A 16,962-nucleotide genomic window follows, 5' to 3' on the forward strand; every position below is an offset into this window, starting at 1 on the left:
GAAGGCTTGATTCAAAGGTTTTTGAAGGGTTGCACTGTATTATCCAAGGGGCATAGACTAAAGGATAAAGGGGGTGGCAAACCACTCTATAGAAAACCATGAAACTGTCTTCTTCTTCAAAAGTGGTTTTCCTCAATCCAAACCCTCTCAATGATCCAACTGTATGGATTGAATTAGCTTCTCAAGGAGGTTTGAGTTCAACAATTCAATTACTAAACCATTGATGAATGGTGCTTGTGCCTTTACGAATCAAAATATGGAGAATACGCTTGCAGGCTGGATTTTTTTGGGGAAAAATTTTCAAGAATTAGCACTATTTTTCATTCCACTCTCTCTTCTTTCTTCACAGCATTGGCACGGTTGAAATCACCCTCCCTCCTTCTCTAATGTGTGTTGCGCGATGGTTTTGAAAGGTGTTCTTGTTTTTTTTTTAAAAGCTTTGTAAACTTTTCAAAGTAAGGCTTTAATATTTAAGATTTCAAGCTTAAAACTAAAGCCTTATAAGCTTATTTTCAAAGGCATTCAAAGGGGATCCAGAGGAAGAAGAGGCTCTGCACAAAAGAAGCGGCTCTGCACAAAAGGTGCAAAAAATTTTGTAGAAAAGTTTCAGAAAGGTCTTCATCTCTTTTTCGAAAAGAAAAATGGAAACCTCTTGGAGCAAAATTTTTTAGCATGAAAGGGCATCATAAATCAGCAATTCTTGGAGGTGCTATTTTGGCTTCAATTTCTTCACTGCATCAAGCATTGGGGATCTTTGAAGTGGCTTTAAAATTTCTTCCAAAGTCGATCGAAGAGGACATGCAACATGTAGAATGTTCCATATCATGTTGTATTGAATCAACAATGAAGAAAACTCAAACATGGAAAATTGGCCCAAATACAATGCGATATGCAAAAAAAACAACATATTCAGACCACTAAATTGCGTTATGTTGCATTTAAAATCAAAGAAACGTGACAATATATTTGGATTTAACGCACTTCAACGCGATGGGAAGAGTTCCAACAAATTGAAACCCCATATCGCGGTGTATTGACTTCATAATGAAGGAAACTCACTTGGAAGTCCACATAGAAAAGGAAGAAGAAGACATGGTGCAAGTCAATAAATAGTGTATTGAGAAATGGACACTTACTTGTCAATAGAATGTCATCCACGAAGGGATGAAATGGTGTAGACAACGGAGAGAAGATCACGGCGACAAAGATTGTTTACACAGAGCTTGACGCCGCTTGATGCTTGATTGGACGATTTAGGGTTTAATAGAAGGGGTCCCACCTTAATAAGTAGATGTGACGTTGCATGATGACATTGGCATTAAGTGCACATTGGCAGGCAATGGTGACAACTGAATGCATGAGTGACATGTGTCTATCACTCGTGTGAACAAACGTCGACAACCGCCAATGGAATCCTTCCACATGTAAAGACCATTGGGGTAACACACACTCCCACATGGATTATTTATAGCATGAGTTTCAAGCACACTTGGATTTTCTTTTGGTGCAACTATTTTCTCACTCTTGTTTGCTCCTCTCTGATGGTGCGACCACTGTTGGCAATTCTCCTGATCATCTCGGCATTAATCTGTGACAGTTTCCAAGCCTAAGGCCATTTTAAGGTCAGTTGAGTTCTCAAGTCTTATTGGTCTTAAAATGTTCGTTTTCGTATGATTGTGAGTGCCATTCCTTCTTTTCCTATGCAAATCATAAATAATTGATAAATAATTTTGAGTTTCATTATACAACGCAATGCAGGGCTTAACTCAAGAACGTCCACCCAAAATCGTGATATACTAAACTGCGTTATACAGTTCAGTACAGCACGAATTTAGAAAAATATGAGCAATCTCTGGCACATGCTCTCGTTTTTAGTAGAATTTACTTTGAGCTTCAGTACAATGCGATGCAGGGGCTTTACTTGAGAATGTCTACCCTAAATCATGATATACTGACTTACGTTATACAAGGTCATTATAACGCAAATTCGAAACCATATGGGAGACCTCCAGTCCATACTCTCGTTCTTAGAAGCCACTTTTTAGTATTCTCTACATATTTGCTCAATATAGACCTTGTATATTATAATTCAGAACAACACGATAGAATGTTTCTCGCTAACATGCACCCTATATCACATTGTACTCACTTACAATATACGCTCTCATTATAGTGTGAATATGGAAGCCTGTTTCTGATCAGCTACGTTGCACACTTGTGCAATGTGAAACTATACGGTCCTTGTATACAATGAAAAACTGAGTATTATGAACTTTAGAGGCTCGTTTGTTAAATATTAGTGTAATATAGACCTTGTATAGTGCAAGTCAGTACAACATGATATAAGGCCTCTCCCTCGTGAGCGTCCAATGTAAATTGCATTGTAGTAGTGACTTGCAATATACAAGGTCTTTTTAGCTCAAATATGGAACCCTTTTCCATATCTCAGTCTCATAGTGGTGTTTGTTGATATTTTAGCAATGCAGACATAGCATAGCTTGAATTCAGAACCCCCATAGTTTGTGTTGTAATGAAAATTTATAGTATCTCCAACATCCGATGCATATATGTGCAATGTAGACCATGTATATTTCGGTTCAGCACAACGCGATATCATGCTTCACTCGCCAACATCCAACGTGAATCGCGTTGTAATGATGTTTGTTACATATTAGTGTAGTATAGACCTTGTGTATACATAGTGCAAGTTAATACAATGCGATATAAGGCCTCCAACATCCAATGCATATATGTGCAATGTAGACCATGTATATTTCGGTTCAGCACAACGTGATATCATGCTTCACTCGCCAACATCCACAACGTGAATCGCGTTGTAATGATGTTTGTTACATATTAGTGTAGTATAGACCTTGTATAAATAGTGCAAGTTAATACAATGTGATATAAGGCCTCCCGGCCTCATCAACGTCCAATGTTAATTATGTTGTAGTGACTTGCAATATAGAAGGTCTTTTTAGCTCAAATATTGAATCCTTTTCCATATCCCTGTCTCATAGGGGTGTTTGCTGAAATTTTAGCAATGCAGACTTAGTATAGCTTGAATTCGGAAACACCATAGTTCGTGTCATAATAAAAATTTATAGTATCGCTAGCTTCTGATGCATATATATACAACCTAGACTATGTGTAATTCGATTTAGCACAACGCGATATCAAGCTTCACTCGCCAACATCTATTGTGAATCGCGTTGTAATGACGTTTGCACTGTAACTACAGATCTCCATTATTCTCTCATTATTGTGTTTTTGCTTGTAGATGCATCCTTTCGAGATCGAGGTCAAACCCAATATTGGGTTTGAAGAAACCCCTAACGAGAAATTGTTCAATTTCCATTACAAAGTCGGCCAGCACCATCTCCAACCTCATATTTTACATATGTTTTCTCGCAACATCTCCATTGAGAGTATGATCTTGTCTGGACACTCATACCTCCAAGAGAAAGTGTAGCAATACCGGGGGGGACAACTTTGAATGATACAGTCATCCTGAATAATATTCAGTATGTGCATGTGGAGGATCTTATTTCTACCACATCCTCAAGAAATAAGGTGAACATGGATATTTCAAAGGTGCCGGGAGATAAGAAGAAAACAAATAAGTGTCCAATACACAAGCGCAAATGTCATCTTGTTGCCTACCACTATGGGTTTTTTTGCTATTTGCATCTGCTGCTGCTCTGCTGAAGGATGAGAAAGGTTTAAAAGAAGGAGATGAGAAAAGGTCAGAGGAACCTTTCAAGAGAAGAACATGATGAGGTTCATGAGGTTCTATAGGAGATAGAGTTGGCCACGGAGAGGGAACTCAATGAGAAATTTGATATTGATGCCCTCAGAAGAGAAGGCACCCAAGTTGTTATAGCTACTACTGAGACATGAGGAGCCCACTGTGGTGGGGGAAACAGAGCATGTTTCAACCTCAGTCCTCTATGTGTTTCTAATAGGTGACCACCAATATGTCCTCCTAATAGATATTCAAACTTTGATTGACATAAGGGAGGACTACTGTCTTGCCATCATCACATAGAATCTTGAAGAAGATGATGATTTGGTCGATCCAAGTGTGGATAAGTATCTTCTACTGGATTCAAATGTCAAGGACAGTGAGTAATATACTCCTGCTCATATATTATTAATGATGTATAAGGATGCTCGTCACTATGAAGCCAACCTTCCCAGTGAAGAGGAATTTCAAAATGTTCAGCAAAGACTCAATAGTCCGCAAAGGAAAGAGAAGTCTTCAACTGTCCAAGCTCTCAAGTCATCAATCAACTTATGGACAAACGATTTACTTGTTAATGACGAGAATCAGAAGTCTGATTCTAATAATTTTGAATATCATGATGAAGCTTCTGGATATTGCATTTGTTTTGTTGGCTTATGGACAACTTTGTTTTGTAGCTAGTGGTCTATGAGGATGATTTTCTCATACACGCATCACAGTTACGAGTGGGAGGACTTGGAAAGGACTCAGCACTGGTCGAGTACATTAACCGGCTTAAATTTCTAGAGGTCATTATCTTCCACAAAAAATTTTCAAAGAACAAAGCTGAATTCCCATTGTTTGCGATCAAAACATTATCTAGATGTCTTGGGGGATACACCGTCAGGTGGAATGCATACAAAATCATGCTTCTGGAGAAGCAGGTAGTGGTGCAAACCTTCGGGCAAGGCCCTGGAGTGTATTCTCTAAGGAGAAAATATTACTTAGCCTACATGTGGGAGTAAGTATGGATTAACAAGTGGGAGCAGCAATCCCAAGATTAACATGTGGGAGCAGGGATCCCAAGATATTAAGTGAATATGGAAAAAGGAAGCTTTGCAGATTCAAAAGACCGAGATTTTCACCAGTTCTACGATTGTAGGATGATGCTGAGCCATATGCAAAGAGGGAAAAGCTTCACGCACTAGAGGATGCTATTCGGTGGGATTAGGAGTAATAATAGACTCCCATCCACTGTAAAAAAATCACTTTTTTATATAATACAATGACACTCACTACAAGAGGTTGAGGACATACCGACGCCAAAATACCGACGCAAATGTCGAACGTCGGTATGTCCGTCGTCATGTTGGAGGAGACAAGTATGGCGGGGTTTTTTTAAATTTTCATTTTCCGTCGCGTATACCGATGCCTATACCGACGCTTATTCCGACGCCGATACCGACGCATATTCCGTAGCATATACCGACGAATATTCCGACACGTATTCCGTCGCATATACCGACGCTCGTAAGTTTTTCACAGCCGAGAGCCTATTTTCTGGTTTTTCGCAGAGGGTGCGCTAGCAATCAAGCGGAAGAGGTAATTTCTCTCCCTCTTCTCTTTCCCTCTCTCTCCTCTTTTTTCCTCTCTCCTCTTTTCTCCTTCATTCTTCTTTTCTCCTCTTCTCCTTCTCCTAACATGTTATTGCAATTGCTTTTAGTTTTTAATTGAAAAATTAAGACATTTAGGGTTTTGTGTTTTTTTTGGCTCTCTATGCATGTTGAGATCTAGAGCTCTCTATGTATGCATAGATCTCCTAATGCATGCATAGAGATTTTAGGGTTTTGTATTAGTTCTTTTTTTTGTGTTTAATTTACTAATTAGTTTGTTTAATATTTTGTTTTGCAGCTCTTTCACCTCACCAATCTTTCACCAATCCTCGAGCTCTCCTTCAGCTTTGCGAAAAAGAGGTAGATCCTCTTTTGATTTTTCTTGTTTATGCTATTTCATATGAATTTTTGCATCCTTGTTTTATGGTTTAGGGTTAGTTTTGGGTTCTTGTAAGCTTACAACACATAGGATTAATTTAATATCTATGCATAAAACCTATAATAAGCTTGCAATCTTTATTATCCATGTACGTAAAACAAGATCATGTTTATTACACCATTGGGTGATGGGATTAAGGGTTAGCATAGTGCATAAGGCATATAGCATAGAGCTTATGCATAGAGCTTATGCATAAGTCTTGCATAGAGCGTATGCAAGAGACTTATGCATAGAGCGTATGCATAAGACTTATGCATATGACTTATGCATAGAGTTTATGCATATGGCTTATGCATAGAGCGTACGCATAAGACTTATGCATATGGCTTATGCATAGAGCTTATGCATAAGGCTTATGCATAGAGCGTGTGCATAAGGCTTATGCATAGAGCGTAATTGCATAGAGCGTGTGCATAAGGCTTATGTTTAAGGGATTAAGGGTTAGCATAATAGTGCATAAGGCATATAGCATAGAGCTTATGCATAGAGCTTATGCATAAGTCTTGCATAGAGCGTATGCATAAGACTTATGCATAGAGCGTATGCATAAGACTTATGCATATGACTTATGCATATGGCTTATGCATAGAGCGTATGCAGGTAGACTTATGCATATGGCTTATGCATAGAGCTTATGCAGAAGGCTTATGCATAGAGCGTGTGCATAAGGCTTATGCATAGAGCGTGTGCGTAAGGCTTATGTGGAAGGGATTAAGGGTTAGCATAATAGTGCATAAGGCATATAGCATAGAGCTTATGCATAGAGATTATGCATAAGTCTTGCATAGAGCGTATGCATAAGACTTATGCATAGAGCGTATGCATAAGGCTTATGCATATGACTTATGCATATGGCTTATGCATAGAGCGTACGCAGGTAGACTTATGCATATGGCTTATATGAAAGGGATTGTTAAAATGCAATTGCAAATGCCTTGATTGTGGTTAACAAATGCTTATGCAAATGCCATGGTGAGGGCATTGTGAATTGTTAATTTCCAATGGAGCTTTTGGATGATGGATTGAGGCATGAGTCCATGCTTTATTGCTGAGTTCTAAATTGTAAAAGGGCATGAGTCATGCTCAATGCTTGTAAGCCAACAAACTTGTTCTATCATTTGATATTATCCACATCATTTTGTACCTACACTCACCATTGCAACCACTTCAAGTTTCTATAGAATCTAGCAATGTGTAAGGGTACCTTGGCATTGGTTGGAGAGGCCAAGGGGAGAATGGCTTGAACTCTTTGTGCCGTGATTGCTTGGTAAAGCGGTACGAAGGGGGATTAGGTACACCGGTGTGAAGAAATGGCCTCAACCTTCACCTTGGAGGAAAACTCGGTGAAGGGGTGAGAAGAGCTTGGCCGGGAGATCGGCAAGCTTCAACGCGCGTCCTCAACAATCCTCACCATCGACTTTGTGGATGCATTTGGGCAATGGGGCCCCTTTTCTGTCATATTGTGTGGATATCCGAAATGCATATGATCTTTCATGACATTGTGGGATGCAAAGAGTATTGCGTACAAGTTTTAAGAAGTTGCATTTTCAATTGAGATTTGGTTTCAATTACAAAGGAGACTCTGGCGGAATTTACAAAACCGTAATTCAATCCTAGGGTTTACGCATAAGACTTATGCATAGAGCGTGTGCATAAGACTTATGCATATGGCTTATGCATAGAGCTTATGCATAAGACTTATGCATAAGGCTTATGCATAGAGCTTATGCATAAGTCTTGCAGCCTTATTATGCAAGCTTATACTTATAATATGCATTTAGATTATTGCATAAGGTCTTTATATATAAACAGCTATTTATGAATAGAGATAGCTTCTCTCTCCATCCTTGTGCAAATTCTATTTACTTTTGTATGGAGAGGAGATAAGCTGATTTGTGTTTAACGAGCTGCATATACATGTTATCCTGCTAGATGGAGCCTCTCAATCTTGAAGAGAGAATAGCGTGTCCATGCATGCGATGTAAGTACCAAATCTTTCGAAAACGAAGGATTTGCAACGAGCATGTTCATGATGCTGGAATATTTCCAATGGAGCGCTTGCAAAATTTACGGTTTCAATCGTACAACCAAGCAAGTGTGCAGCCGCATCTTGATAACATTGCGCCTGTGAATTCTCGTCCCCAACAAAGGATGAGGATATCGCAGGAGGGAGTGACAGAGGGAGCTCAATTAACAGCACCCGAGGGAATGGAAGAAGGTCCAATGGAAGAAATGTTGGATGCCTTCATTGAGCAACAAGAAGCTCTCTTCGAGGAGCATGAACATGAAGATCATCAACCACGACATTCTCAACGGTCAAATTATGAACCAGAGGAAGAGGCCATGCGTAAACTTGCACGCCTTCCATTATACAATGGTGCCAACATATCTGTATTGCGTGCATCTCTTACGATGCTAAATTTGCAGTCAGTTTTTGGATGGTCTAATACAAGTGTCACTGAACTATTCAAGTAAGGTCTTTTTTTGGAGATTACACCTACTGTTGAAATGTTAAATTATCAACTTGTACTTGAGAAAATCTTAATAGTAACGATCAGATATTGCCATACTTGCAGGCTTTTGAAAGATCAAATATTGCCCCCTGGCAACGAGATGCCTCCATCTCGTGCAGATGCGAAGAAGTTATTGAAATCCATAGGCATGGATTACAATAATATTCATGCTTGTCGCAATGATTGTTGCCTCTTCCGCCATGAATATGAGCATTTGCAAGAATGTCCCCATTGTGGCTCTAACAGATATAGAGAAGATGTTCAGGGGGAAGCTGTCCCGGTAAAGGTTCTCAGGCACTTTCCAATCATTCCAAGGATAAAAAGCATGTTCAGGTGCAAATCAATAGCAAGCTTGATGACATGGCATGCCACAACTCGATCCACAGATGAAGTGTTGCGTGTGCCTGCAGACTCACCCGCATGGAGACACATTGAAGAGAAATGGCCGGCTTTTAAGGAAGAACCTAGAAACCTCCGTCTTGGCCTAGCAATGGATGGTGTAAACCCTTTTGGTTTAAGGAGCTCTTCATGGAGCACATGGCCTGTTTGCCTTGTGAATTATAATCTTCCGCCATGGTTAGCAATAAAGAAAGGTCATCTGTTGCTCTCATTAATAGTTCCAGGAAAGTACAAGGTGAAGAACATGGATGTATATTTGGCACCACTTATTGATGAGTTACGCACCTTGTGGAACGGAATTGAAGTGAAGGACATGTCAAAGCAGCAGAGTGGCCAAAGACTTACAACTGTGCAAGGTATTCTCATGTGGACAATGCATGATTGGCCTGGCTATGGAGAATGCTCAGGTTTGGCTATATCGGGTTACAATGCATGTCCTGTATGTGGTCCTCGACTTGATTCAAGATACTCAAAAGCATTACGAAAGAATGTCTACCAAGGACATGTTAGGTATCTGCCAGAAAATCATGAATTGCGGGATGGTAATCTAGGAAGACCTCCTCCAAGTACATTGAAGGCAAGCGATTGGAAGATCAAATGGGAGGAATGTGGCAACTTGGCATGTCCTGGGATGAAGAGGCTCTCTATCTTTCACCAACTCCCCTATTGGGGTGATCTCCTTATAAACCATTTGCTTGACCCGATGCATATTCAAGATGGATGTTCTTTTTGGAGAGGTTTATGAAGACATTAAAGGGATTTGTTCGCCAAATGGCTCGCCCAGAGGGTAGTATGTCAGAAGGGTGGCTGATACAAGAGTCCCTTGTTTACATCACTGAATATTTAAGTTCCTCAGATCCAGAGATACCTCGACTATGGTCTCAAGAGTCCAACAGGCGAGTCATTGGTGAGGAACCTCAAGGCCAAGGCATTAAGAGAAAGATGGATAACACTTTGAGAGAAAAAATCAACAAATTTTGCATCTTGAACTCTCATGTAATGGAGAAGTGGATTGAGACATATGAAGCTCTCAAGCGACAGCGAGTACAAGATCGTTTAAGTTTCAGAAGGAATCGCACTACAAGAAATCTCCCATATCCAGAAGGTATGCAAGCTCTTCCGGAATTTCCCACAGGTAGATGGCTAGAAGCTACAATTTTAGAAGCCAAACGTGCTGGTTTACCTATAACAGAGGAGGAGGAGGAGCTTACAAAAGGATGCGATTGGCATGTAAGTGTTTAAGTTCTACATGTCTCTCATTTTTTCCTCTACATGTCTCTGTGTTTGATTCTCCATCAACAAACTTTTTGTGCTCATTGTAGTATCACAAATATGGGGCGTTTTGGTCACATGGACGTCATTTTCGAGTAGAACGAATAGACCAAAGAAGAGCAACCTTTGATTGTGGTGTCACAGCACAGTTTGTTCAAGAAAGTCATGCAAGTGCAAGTGATGATAACACAATTACTGGAATGCTTGATTACTTTGGAACCATTCAAGATATATTGAAGGTTGGCTTCAGAAGTTTTGAGTTGTTTATCTTCGATGTGAAGTGGTTCAAGGTAATCATGAATGGGCCACATGCATCTGTACGTAGAGACAAGAGTGGCCTCATCCAAGTGGACTCCACAAAGGTATGGACCGATCAGCAAGATACTTTTGTGCGCCCAGAGCATTGTGAGCAGGTTGTCTTTAAAGCGGATCCAAAAGATCCACGCTGGCTGTTTGTGGTTCAAGTCGCCCCCCGCAGCAAGCAAATTTTTGAAGAATTTGAGCTACAACAAGGTGATGTGGATGCACAGGGTAATGGAGAGCAGCAAGAACATCTCGATATCAACAATGAAGAGGAGCAAGCAAATGAAGAGAAGGAACTAGAGCAAGATCCAAATGAAGAGGTGCAAACGAAGGAAGCTGAAAATCAAGTTGAGGAAGAAGACATAGATGATGAAGACATCCTTCATCAAGGGACTTTTAATGATGAGGATGCTGAAATGTGCATAGACATAGATCTCTTTGGGGCTACTGATCTTAATGAGGATGATAGAATAGATAATGATTTATAAAATGATGTATCTTAATGATTATGCAAATAGTTATGACATATTTATAATGGTTTTATGACATTGAAGGTCCATTCATTGTTCACCATTGTTAATGTTTACCATCATAATCACTACTGTAGGAGCAAGTTGATATAGTTTTACCAATGTTGTTTATCAATGTTAATGTTTATCTTATGGTTCTTTCATTCATTGTTTACCGTGTAATTTTCATTCCGTACAAGTTTGTCATATGGTTTTTTGTCCAACAGGCCATGGGTGACTCACCGCCCTACGACTACAGTCCAGATTTCTCATTTAATCCTACACCGCAGGGCATGAGTCCCCAGCAGTTATATGGTTTTCTTTCGTCCATGACTCCAGAGCAGAGAGCCATGGCTCAGAGTTATTGGGGTTCTGGAGCAGGGACATCTGCCTCACCATCTGGATTCCCGACGCCAGTTCCCACACCCGTGGGTACGACAGCAGCTCCCACACCTCGTACCACACAGCCTTCCACTCCTGTTACAGCTCGATCTACCACGTCTTCACATAGACGGCGCTCACGTAGTAGGTCTTCAGGTGGAGGTTGTTGTGGTGGTAGTGCCACAGATGCTGTGACACCACCACCACGTGAGCGTCGTCCTTCGCTCTCATCTGTTGATAGCACACCCATAGGGTCACCTTCCACTCCCTGGGGTGCACATGACCATGACAACAGCAAGATTTACACAATTAGGGATGGGGCACCAATAATGGATAGTGCAGGGAAGGCAATGAAGACACGCATTCGACAATTGTGCACTATACAGTTTCATGACTCTGTCATGACTAAATGGGATCAGCAAGACAAGGGAAAGAAAAATTATATAAACACAAAGATAAAGCAAGAGTTCCAGCCATCTGACCCTATGAATGTCGTCTCTAATGAGTGGATACAGTATACAGCTCGCATTTTGATGGGGCATCGTAGGTCAGAGGCGAGGGACGCATTCAGAGAGGGGAAGGAGAAACCTGTTTGGCTAGATGACACGGAGTGGGCAGCCATTGCTCAGGAGCTCACCGAGACACCAGACAGGTTTCAACAACAAAGAGAGGCGGCAAGGGCAAGACTGCAAACAATAGGGGCTTCTCATCTCGGGAGTGGTGGTTACGAAACCATGCGCCATGAATTCGTAAGTGTTTGTAGCAATTTTATTTATTTGAATGTATGTATGTGGGCTAAATGTTGATTTTTTAAAAGTTATAATTGTTAATCGTGTGTGCAGGAGTTGGCCATGAATCGCCCACCAAGCAGGCGAGAGGAGAAGTACGCTCACAAACATGGCCTTGTGGCCTTGTTTGAGATGCTTGAAGAAGAAGGAGAGACCGTCAATTGGGAGGCATTACCATGATGTAAGATGACCTTCAAACTAATGAAATATGATCAAAACATTCTTGAGTATTAATGTTTAATTTAATTTCTTGTTTGTCGATATCAGGAAAATATGCAAACGAGCACGGTTGTTTTTGTGCTCTATTGTAGATAGAATGGTGCTGTCTGTCTGCTGTTGTTGATCCTGCTCATTGCAGGCAGCTAGGCAACAGCCAGGCAGCACTATTCTGCCCAAAAAAAAATTTCTGCTACAGCGTCGGTATTTGCCCTGGTATCAGCGTCGGTATATACCTAGGTATAGATGCCGGTTTACACTTCGGTATATGATACGGTATAGGGCCCGGTTTATGCGTCGGTATAGAAGTCGGTATAAGGGCCGGTTTAAGCGCTGGTATTACCCCCGGTTAGCATCGGTATAGGCGCCGGTATCTGCGCCGGTATTATCCCCCGACAGGTATACCGACGGTACGATACCGGCGCTTATACCGGCGCTTATACCGATGACGAGGCTTTTTTAGACCCCGTTTAATAGCGCCGGTACAAGCCCCGGTATTAGGCTAATATGTAGTAGTGACTTCTGGAGTATGGCCTTCTTTGATTTGGCTCTATTATATCCGTGTTTTTAATGTCTAAAAGTTTGAAAGTTTGAAAGTTTGAAAGTATCCTTGGGAGGTCATGAATATAGATAGAGAAGCATAAATTGAAATGAATCAAAATTTTATTCAAGTCATCGATTTATAATTTTCAATATCCAAAGCATTAATCCCTGTGAATTCAATGTATTCTATTGGCTTTGGCTTCTTTCTCCTCTATCCTAACTGCAATCCTCCTATACCACCATATGAGTAATTGTCTCAATGCACTGACTTCATGGATTCCACCACCATGCAAGGTAGCCTTCTGAAACCCACAACGAGCTTGCCAATGTGAGTGCTCCATGCCTTGGGTCGACCAGATAGCTTTAAAGCTTTCCTAATTTGCAAAGTAGAGGCAATGAGCCTCCAAAATGTGCTAGAATAAAAGTGACAATAGCATATGCACATTGGTTATTTTCAATAAGAACCACTAAACAACATCAGAGCATTAAAAATCGGGGATCTTACCATATAAAGATTATTAAAAGAAAATGAGAAAACACATGGGAATAAGAAAGATCAAAAGGGCTACAAACATACTAGCTAGGTTCTTCAATCTAACAGAATGACATCGAGATGCACATGTGGACACGATTGTTTCCCAAAAAATTAAATATTTAAAGAAAAGGAAAGTTCTTTACACATGGTGTGTTCAGTATAACCTTTGGATCAACAACACATCTTGCTTTTGCAGATCATGTGCTTCACATGATGGACCACAATAAATATTAAAATACCTTGTGCTAGTGTAATCATGCTTAGTAGGACCATAAAAAGGCAAAAGGGGGGACCATTACAAATAAAATAATTGCGTATGTGTGTGTGTGCGTGAGAGAGAGAGAGAGAGAGAGAGAGAGAGAGGTTTCATTCTTTGTGGCTATATTCTAGAGGGAAGGAGTAAAGAAACATATCAGATGGCTTTATCTTTATAATAATAGTTGTCTCGAGGGGTTCACTATATGTAAACTCTGTATATCACGTGCGTTCAAGGCCTGACTTAAAAACCCCTTATTTGTAAATTTTCAAGGAATAAAACACACCCTTTTTCTATTTAATGTGTAAATACCCCCGTTAAATGGTACCCTTATGTATGTAAAAAATATGAAAAAACGGGGTTTAAAAAACCTCTTTTGTTGAACTCACGTGCTACGCTTATATATTATGAGTGATCTCGCGCTGAGATGGTTATATATATATATATATATTCTAGAGGACAGGTAAAGAAAGATCTCAGATGGTTATGTCTTTATAAATAAAAGAGTTGGAGAGAAAGATCCATTTGCTTTTTTAATAGCACCACTCAACGGGGCTAATAACGCGGGATATATCGGCACTTATACCGTGGGATATTGCAGCGCTTACATCATGGATTATAATGGCGTTTATATTGGTGAATATACCGACGCTTATAGCATCGAAAAAATAGCATCACTTACGCCATGGATTATAATGGCACATATAACAGTGATAGCGTCAAAAAAATTGTTGCTTATAGCAGTGCTTACAAAGCGATGCTTATGTCCTGACACTTTATGAGTTGCTTTTCTAAAAGCCTCGCTATAAATGTCACTACCCCCTCTTTTTGTTGTAGTGATTATGACATCTAATGCAAATTTGCACTTTTATTAAGCTAATTAATATAATTAATCTACTTACTTATTCTCTTTTATAGGTTTATGGAGAGAATGTGGAAGAAGCTAACTAATACGTAAATAATGTAAAATGCCTAATTAATCTACTCACTAATACTTTTAAGCTAGTGTTAAAAGCACTCTTTTATAATTAAAACACACAACAAATCCAAAAAAATCAAAACCCACAAATCCATGCTACTGGAAAAAAACTAATAAACATGCCTTGATTAAACCCTAATGACTCCTTTATCCCACTCTCATTGCTAGATCTAATCGTCCCCAATCTATAATGGAAAGCTAACCTACACACAAAAATCATAATGAAAAACATCCTTCAATATCCTTCTCTTGAAATCCCTTCCTCTCACACCTTATTGGAAATTCACTTTGCATAGAATGAGGCAAAATGGTGGGAAAGACTAGTTTAACAAACAACTTACACTGGGGATCTTATGAAGCAATCTTCCATTGGCAATGCTACCAATGCTAACTCCTCTATGCAAAATCCCTAGCACATGCTCAAAAGTGTAAATCCAACACAATAGCCTATAGAAATCAAGGCGAAGAACAAAGTGTTACGTCCTTCAGATGTCACAAAGAAGGTATTTACAACGTGAAGAATACTCTATGGAGAAGTTCCTCCAATTGGTAGAGCAGCAAAATCAAGGTGAAGCTTTAATAATTACTGAGTATAAAAAGTATCACTTGATGAACAATCAATAAATGTAAAATATTGCCACGTATAGGATCAAATGAGTTATAAAGTATCGCAACTCAAGTTGTGGTGCAATGTTGGCCCTGACTACTAGGTTGAGATGCTTTAAAACTAGCATGAGGTTGACATAGTCAAAACTTTTTGCAACCATATACCTTACACATTACCTTACTAATAGATTAAGGAGATCTTAAAGTAAATACTACACCAAGTAACTCTTTAGAATACCAAGAGTTTGGGTGTGCACATAGATGCCCTTGTGAGTGTCAATTGCATGTGCAACGCATGGGCATCAAGGTGGACATGCACATTGAGTCGATCCAAACATGAATGGGGAAAAGTTTATATGAATAAATTTTCATGAAGGAATTACAATCCACATATGTACGAATGCACATCTTTAAGCATTTGAAGAAGGATATTGTCAAAAAATATTTTAGGTTGTGTTACATAATTTTCATAATGTAACAAAAATATGGAAAAAGAACCCTTTAAATGATGCAATTTATTATACAAAGTCAAAGTGTTCTTGTCACAAGGTTGTGTAACATACAAATCTTGAGATCATTTACTTTTTGTGAAAGAATATGTGACACGTACATTATGAAACCCATTACTTTACTTCTTTATAAAAGCTGGTTGCATGATTATCATGTGAGCCATTTAAGAGGTAGAAGAACTAATTATCTAGAGATTCTAAAATACCATATTCACATGAATATGCAAACCAATAGAATAGGATAGTCATTAATTGGAGGCCGATTACTTTCCTTGAGAGTTGCTTCAAAGTTTTATTAGTGATATGAAGCCAATTATATGGAGGACCACATTACGTGAGAGTCACTTAAAAGTTTAGTTGGTTATATGAGGCCAATCATGGACCAATCATGAAGCCAATTATATGGAGGACCACATTACTTGCGAGTCACTTAAAAGTTTAGCTAGTTATATGAAGCCAATCATAGAACAATCATAAAGAAGACATTTATTTACGAGTCACTTCAAAATTTAGCTAGTCAAATAAAAGTAGAAGAAGCTAGTCACATGGAGGGGGGCCAATATTTGAGAGTCATTGGAAAATGTTAGCTCTTATAAATAAGGGCAATATGAGATATACGAAAACTTACATTAAACAAGACACATTTTGTTATTTTTAAGCATGTATTTTTGAGCCATTGCAATGCTTAAGAAAGACACATTTCCTTCACTTGCATATGTTTTAGAAACGATTTTTTGTAAACATTTGAAATCAATACTACCCACTATATTTGAAATCAATACTACCCACTATATTTGAACCGCAAGTTTTGCATTACATTATTGTTATAAATATGATTCATGATTTTTGTTCTTTTTTAGGTGCTTATGTTTGAGTTATTTTTCTTTTCCTTCCTTGATAGTTCCACTTTAAATTTTATTCTCAAATTGAAAAAATAATGCATATGTATGTTTGTGAAAAAAGCTACGAAGTATTACATTCTTTGTAAATATTTTTGTTAAAGGTACGTTTTGCATTAAATCTTCTCGAAACATATATACTTGAAAATTTTAATGCTAGATGGTACAAAAATATGATGGATGACAACTGACTAGATAGTGGATCAAATATTTAAGGACAAAGGTGATGTGATGGGGGGTTTAACAAAAACATTGATGAGATATAAGTGAGGGAGAGCTTCATGGAACTATGAATATGTCAAAAAGGTGTATTTTAAATGTAAAGGGGACCTAGATCTCAAAATGATTGAATTAAAAGAAAGAGGTTTACAACACACATGTCCAATCATGGGCTAAATAAGAATCTTACAATTGAAGCTAATCATGGACCAATCATAAAGAAGAACATTTATTTAAGAGTCACTTCAAAATTTAGCTA

This window comes from Cibotium barometz, chromosome 52 (assembly GCF_041138505.1).
Source record: "Cibotium barometz isolate CiBa-2024 chromosome 52, ASM4113850v1, whole genome shotgun sequence".
Classification (NCBI taxonomy): domain Eukaryota; kingdom Viridiplantae; phylum Streptophyta; class Polypodiopsida; order Cyatheales; family Cibotiaceae; genus Cibotium; species Cibotium barometz.